We start from the raw sequence: 8,187 nt of genomic DNA, 5'->3' as shown, positions 1-8,187 counted from the left end.
CTTCCAACCCCATTTAAACAGCTGCACTTTGGAATGGATTTTAGTAAGTTGGTGAAGCATAAGTTTGGAGATGTATGAATCAATGTGGACAAAAGCCAGGTTTCAGAAATTTGGTTTCTGTTTACCTATCATCTACCTATCTATCATCATCTACCTATCTATCATCTATCTATCTATCTGTCTGTCCATCTATCATCTATCTCTATATACAAAAATAAAGACATTTAAAATAATCAATGTGGACAAAAGCCAGGTTTCAGAAATTTGGTTTCTCTTTATCATCTATCATCTATCTATCTCTATATACAAAAATAAAGATATTATTTAAAATATGAGATAAAATATGGATATCTATCCAAATATGGATATCTATCTATGGATGAAGACAATGGGTTAAAGATGGAGACTGATGAATGGTGCACAATATGCCATTGTTCAACTCTGTGGCTTGAACCTATAAACCCTGACCTTCTGCCTCAGCCACTACGATTGACTCACTCTGGCCTAGGCAAGTAAAGAACTCTTTGCTATACCATTTTTTTATTTTCTGAGCCATGAAGTAACAGTGTGGCACCCATTGCTGCTTCCTTTTTATTGATGTAGAAATGATTCTCTTTTTCTTCTTTCTTTTTTCTTCTTCTCATGAGTGCCAACTCATACAGACTCCATTATTATTTCTTAAAATTGCCATTATCTAATGTTAATAGTGGCAGTATTTCTTTGCTTTCCAAACCCCACAGAAACACATTTATATCAGAATATATGTCAAGTCAGAGAAAATTAAGAATACAACTGAAAATGGGGCGCCTGGGTGGCTCAGTCCTTAAGCATCTGCCTTCAGCTCAGGTCATGATCCCAGGGTCCTGGGATCGAGCCCCGCATCGGGCTCCACGCCTAGCGGGAAGCCTGCTTCTCCCTCTCGCACTCCCCCTGCTTGTGTTCCTTCTCTCACTGTCTCTATCTCCGTCAAATAAATAAATAAAATCTTTAAAAAAAAAAAAAAAGAATACAACTGAAAAGTCAATTTGGAACATCATTGCAATTTTTCTTTTTATAAAGTCTGATCACTCAGCTTGTATATCAATTGGAGTAGCCTAAAAAATAATTTTTGACTATAAAATAATCACACAGTGTTTAGGTGAGTTTGAGATAACTCAGTAAAAGTTTAGGAAAATGTTCTTTGCATCACAATTTTTATGACTTTTTCCTTTAAACTGTATTTAAAACACAACCACCACCACCATGAGTTTTCTTCAAGAGCTCTCTGCAGTGCTAAATGCTCCATCTAGTGGCATAATTGAGCCCTGGCAAAACTTATTACACTTGAATCATAATAAGTTTGTTTACATTCTCTATTCAATGAGGTGTGTTGGTGATACAACTGCTCAGGAATAGAGTACAGTTTCAAAATACATAAAATTTATATATCTTTAATTAATACTTTGGTTGAAATATAAGCATTTTACATTATAAAATTATACTATAAATTTAATACTTTTAAGGAGAGTTATGTATTTCTACTAGTAACTTGAAATAACTCACACAATCAAAGTAGTGGATATTATGTAACATTTATATAGATTTAAAACCTGAGAATGAGTTAATCCAAACTTTTTAGGAATGACAGACAATTTAAGTGCAATATTTGCCATATATCTTTAGTCTTTTTTAAATTGAACTTTTTTCTAAAACAAAAAATAAATTAAAATTTGTCACTAGTTTAATCTTGCTCCTAACTTTGACATATACCTATCTAAATCAGGGGTCAGCAAAATTCTTGTCGCAAAGATACAGATAGGAAATATTTTTGACTGTGCTTCGAAGTATACCCGAACCCCTCCCCCAAATCCTTTGGTGGTGGTTGTTTTACAGTTTAAAAATTTAAATAAGTAAAAAAATAAAAGAACAGGCTTAGTTCTTGGGCTGTAAAAAACAGATAGTGGGCCAGATTTGGCCCACAGGATGTGCTGTGCCAACCCCTGATCTAGATTATTACATTTATAGAATATGAGCATTTTTTCGATTTTCTTCAAACAAATAATGACAGAGTGATATCATCTTTGTCTTTTATTTAGTTACTTTTTGGAAAATCCTTGTTGGATGAATATATAGTCAGTGACCTTATAATAGAAAATTTTAAAATTACATTCAACAAGGTATCTATTTTTTTTTTTTTTAATTTAGTGTAACGTAATGTTATATTGGGTAGCATAACAGGATACGGTGAAACTTGAAAGAACCTAAAGTAGATCACAGTAAAGCTTAAAATATTACCATGATATAACATAGAACAGAAGTCCTGTGACCAAAAACTAAATAAGCTTTTAAGAAATTACTATGGTTTTGTGAGAATCATGAGAAGAGGGTTTTTCATCTCTTTTTAATAGAAAATGTGTTCATGTATCTTGTTGCAAATTCCATAAAGGAGGTAATAATAATTCCTACTTTTCCTGGGCCCTTGGGGATAGCATTTTCTTTTTTTTTTCTTTCTTTTTTTTTTTTTAAAGATTTTATTTATTTATTTGACAGAGAGAGATAGCCAGAGCAGGAACACAAGCAGGGGGAGTGGGAGAGGGAGAAGCAGGCTTCCTGCCGAGCAGGGAGCCCGATGTGGGACTCGATCCCAGGACCCTGGGATCATGACCTGAGCCGAAGGCAGACGATTAACGACTGAGTCACCCAGGCGCCCCGGGGATAGCATTTTCATGAACTTGAGGTCAAGCATGGCTGTATGAATTGCTTTGTCTAAGGAAAAATGAGTGGAATTGAAATATGCGAATTCTAAATAGAAGCAAAAATAGAATAGAATAAAAAAAAAAATCCAGATTCTGTAAGGAGAGACTTAATTTTAAAGTTATTGCAAAGGGGTAGAAGGGACCATGGCAATAGGGAAAGGGAGATTATTGCAAGGGGAAAACATTTAGAACATAAGATCTGCAAACGCCTCAAAGTTTGGCAAAAATGGGCGCCTGGGTAGCTCAGTTGGTTAAGCGACTGCCTTCGGCTCAGGTCATGATCCTGGAGTCCCGGGATCGAGTCCTGCATCGGGCTCCCTGCTCGGCGGGGAGTCTGCTTCTCCCTCTGACCCTCCCCCCTCTCATGTGCTCTCTCTCATTCTCTCTCTCAAATAAAAAAAAATAAAAAAAAATCTAAAAAAAAAAAAGTTCAGCAAAAAGGATTATTTTTCTTTTATAGGAAAGAGTAAACAAGGCTAAAAAATAACAGTGTGGGGCAGTGGGATGAATGGGATTGGCATGATTAGATTGCAGGTCAGAGAATGTTTCACCTGGAGGCCAGCGTATTCTCCTGAGTGGCATTTAAGGAAAAGCTTTATCCTAACTTAGGCCAAAGGTGGGACAAAGTCCAGGAGTCTGGGGGATGGAAAGGATCTTAAATAAAATTTGGTTAACAAGCATTTTGTTCCAATTGATCACTGGGGACAAGCAGTTCAGCTACTCATTTTTGAGATGAAGAAGGGGAATCTGGAGAGTTCATGTTTAGTCTTCTCATAGTTAAACAGGGGGCATCCGCGAGTCTCATCTAAATCATGTGGGAAAGGATGTTTATCTGTAGTAGGCTGTTTCCTGGAACACAATGGATAAGTGATTTCTTCAACCATGGATGTTTCCTAGGATCACAGATCTGGATAAAATTCAACATCGTCAAAGCATCTAATTGCTAGTGCCATAATAATTGTTAAAAGAAAATGTTCCACAGATGATTTACTGACCTAGTAAGTTCTTATTCAATGATTCATGAATCAGGTAGCATCCAGTCTAGCAAATAGAAAGGAGCTCTGAGGGGCGCCTGGGTGGCTCAGTTGGTTAAGAGACTGCCTTCGGCTCAGGTCATGATCCTGGAGTCCTGGGATCGAGTCCCGCATCGGGCTCCCTGCTCGGTAGGGAGTCTGCTTCTCCCTCTGACCCTCCCCCCTCTCATGTGCTCTCTCTTTCTCATTCTCTCTCTCAAATAAATAAATAAAATCTTTAAAAAAAAAAAAAAAAAGAAAGAAAGAAAGGAGCTCTGAAAAGCTGTACGAGGTGATTTTTATAAACCACAGTAAACAAGAATAAAAACATTATACTTGGCATTTGCTGATTGGTTAAAAGCTGCGTTACTTTCCTTATATAGAGCAAAGGGAAGTAGAATTAGATTGCTTACTTGTGCTGAGCAGGGCAGTGCTGAGTGGTTGACCTAGGCCTTTTTTTCCGGAAGAGCCAAATATAGAAACCCAGTTGAGTTTTGGTTTGCTGATATGGGGCTTAGCATGAGGGACTCCATCTGGGGTCTAATCTGGTTACTTTAACATAAAGCTCCTTTGTTACATTTGTTCTAAAAGATTGGAGAGATCTGACATGCCATGGCAACACCTGAAGAAGCACATCTTAGGTCTCTAGCCAAGTAATAGACTCTAAGAGAGAGTGTAATATACCTTTATTGTTATTATCAAGGAACTAATGAGTTAATACTATTATGCTATTATGATTACAATAACTTTGATATTTACTAGTTGCTTGGCCATTTTACCCAATTTCCTTCTGATTCTTGAATAAGAGAGGATTTGTATATAAATAAAGATAAATAAAACTTAGATCCCCAAATGTATTAGGTAGGCTTGAGAATAAAATCTGAAAATTAATAGAAAGTGCTCAAGGGTTTCTCCTTTTCTTCTTTTTCTTTCTTTAACTTAGCTCTTTTAATATTGAGAAGAATGTTTTTTATTTTATTTTATTTTATTTGAGAGAAAGAGTGAGCAAGAGAGAGAACACAGAAGCAGGGGCAGGACTTTGGGATCATGACCTGAGCTGAAGGCAGACACCTAATCGACTGAGCCACCTAGGTACCCCTCTTCTTTTTCTTTTTAAACCAAACACAGCAAAAATATGTGTTTTTGAGAGAAGTTATGATTATCCAGAGAAACTATTGCACAAAATGAAACAATGATTCATTGAATTAGTGTGTGGGAATTAAAGCTTATATAAAATTTTTAAAATAGCAAGAGATGAAGGTTTCCATTCTATTTAATTTTGCCTTACTAAGCATAGTCTAATAACCTCCTTTTGTTTTTTTTAATGCAGCATTTACATATATGGTTATGTATAATGCTGATGAGGAACTTATAATAATTTTAAGAATAAGAAATAGTTAAAATATAAGTACTCTGGTCTTCTTTAAAATGGAGAATTTCATGGCCAAAACACACTTCTACACTTTCCTTTTATGGGAGAATGTAAGTATAAAATTCTCTTTAATGTTCATGAAATAGGAGTATTTACCCAAATGATTTTTGGAATGTATATTTTATATTAAAAAGTTGAAGAAAGAGGACACAATTTAGGCATAATCTTAATATTTACATTTTTTTGGATGGTTCTTTTCTGACTCGAAGATATGCACAATGTCTTTATATGTTGAAAATGAAGCAACTGACTATGTATGATAGTAAAAGATGCCTGAACATGTTACAAATCATTTGATGTGTTTATATAGGCTATGTAATTCAAAATGCTAGCGCATGTTTATCTGAGAAGTTCATAAAATGTTAGTGTTTTAAAATAAGAAACATACTTTAAAAACCATGTAAATTACATATAATGCACTAAATATAATAAATGTGTGAGGTAAGTATGCATTTATTATTATTTAATAAGAATCTCAAAAATCAACAATAAGATAAAAATTAATAAAATGCTTATTCTAGAAAACACTTGAAAAATACACTTTCAAAATTGTATTGATGGCCTATCCTAGATAGGAAATTGTACCACATATTTTCTGTAAGCGGGGTAGTTTGAACTTCACCTAATTTCTATTATGGTCAAGATCGGACATATGAGATATAGCTCCTCAGGATTATAGTCAAGTACAATTTATTAGGAGAATCCTTTCTGTGGCTTCCTGTAGAGATTGGAATCAAAACTTTGACTTCATTAACTATGTATACAAATCAACAAAACTAACTGGTTTAGATTAGCCAAAACAGTATTTTTTTAAACACAGTATTTAGAAAATAAAAATCTATAGATAGCACAGTTAACATTTTGCCTGATTTTGATGTATCTACTGCATCATTTAGAACCTTAGTCCAACAAGATCAAAGTGGTAGGGAGTTTCCCCAATGTCACCCGCAGGTAACAGAATTAGGGCAGGCTCTTGGATTTGGTATTTTTCCCAGGATTGCTTATATTTTCTGGTGACTAAATTGGCCATAAATTAATGTATTGAAATTCATTTCTATTTTCTGTACGTCTAACAGAGCTGTTAAAGAGCACCATAAAAGACTTTCTTTCAGGATTTAGTAGCAAGTATGTGCTGTAATTTATCGCTCATGAGTGATGTCTGTTTTCTGCCATGTATTCTGGCTTGTTGACTAGGCAGCAATCTCATTCACCTTGTGCCAGGACATAGCTTTGTCTTCTGGAGTGTGGATTGTCACAAAAGAATAATGATTCTGCAATTCCATGTAGATATGAATTAGTTTCCAGACACATAAAATGAATCAACACAGTGAAATCACTGGAGATTATTTGCTTTGAGGTTGAACTTTTGCAAATGATTGTTCTGATAGAAGTATAGTTTAAAAAGATTTTACCTTCAATTAGTCTTTTCAACGCTTTACATATTATAAGGCAGATGTCAAGCTGTCTCACAGTTGTACTGAAAAATCCAACTTTCCCAGTTGTGAAATCCAGAATTCTTTGCACATAGAAGATTTTAAAGTGGCTGATGTTTTTGCATTGAGGAATTACATGCATGTCTTTAGGATTTATCTAATATAACATGATTAGAATCTGGGAACAAAAGAGTTGACTGATGATAATCTCTGAAAGATACATCAGATGGCTCCTTACAATAGAATATTTAAGGGTTAGGGCAACGTTTTATTTTATTTATTTATTTATTTATTTATTTATTTATTTATTTATTTATCTATTATTAAATGTCTTCTGAACCATGCTAGATATTATAATAGCATGTTAGGAGTTAAGACCTTACCTTCAAGTATGGTTTCCAGCTAATTAAGAAAACAATACCGGTTCCCACCAGAAGACAACATAGATCACCATCACCAAGGTGCTTCAAACTCATCAATGGATCTCTATGCCAGATAAATTCAAGTCTTGGAACACGTTATTCAAGCGTCAGTGTGACTTGGCACATACCTGTCTCTGCACTGTCCTATCTAGATTTATGCTTTAAAATGCATGATAGCTGGTAGTTCCTCACACACCTCTTACTACTTTATACATATGTATCGTCTCAATCACACTTCTTACCTAAAATGGTCTTCCCACAGATCTTGGACAAATTTTTTCCTTATATCCTTAGGCGTTATCTCTGTCTTCATCAGTTCAGGGAAAACTTTTGAAATTGTCTGTTTGCGTGGGGTTCTCTACATGTATTAGTCTGCTCAGGTTTCTGTAACAGAATACCATAGACTGGGTGGCTTATAAACCCCAGAAATTGGGCGCCTGGGTGGCTCAGTTGGTTAAGCGACTGCGTTCGGCTCAGGTCATGATCCCGGAGTCCTGGGATCGAGTCCCGCATCGGGCTCCCGGCTCGGCGGGGAGCCTGCTTCTCCCTCTGACCCTATCCCCTCTCATGCTGTTTCTCTCTCTCTGTCAAATAAATAAATAAACAAAATCTTAAAAAAAAAAATTATAAACCCCAGAAATTATTTCTCATAGTTCTTGACACTCGGAAGTCCAAGATCAGGTGCTAGTAGATTTGATGTCTGGTGAGAGCCTGCTTCCTGGTTCATAGACAGCTGCCTTCTAGCTGTGTTTCATGGCAGAAAGGGTGAGATACCTCTCTGAGGTCTCTTTTATAAGAGCATTAATTCCATTCATGAAGGCTCTACCATCATGACATAATTACCTCCCCGAAGCCCCACTTCCAAATACCATCATACTGAGGATTAGGTTTCAACATATGAATCTGGGAAGAACACAAACATTCAGTTTATAGTACTACATAATAAAAGCATAAGGTATAAAGTTGAAATTTCTGTGTATACATTTGCTTTCCTTCCTAGATTATCAGTGCTAGTTTACTCATTTTCATTTCTCTTTTAGCAAAGTGGTTGGCACATGATTGAGGGTCAAAAATATTGGCTAAATTGATTTTGAAAATTGGATAAATTTAGGGAAAAATAAAAGTCGCTCTAGACAGGCTTATGTAGTAAAT

Source organism: Mirounga leonina, unplaced genomic scaffold (genome assembly GCF_011800145.1).
Source record: "Mirounga leonina isolate KUSES-001 unplaced genomic scaffold, KU_Mleo_1.0 Mir_53, whole genome shotgun sequence".
Lineage (NCBI taxonomy): Eukaryota > Metazoa > Chordata > Mammalia > Carnivora > Phocidae > Mirounga > Mirounga leonina.
Note: the sequence above shows the minus strand (reverse complement) of the source record.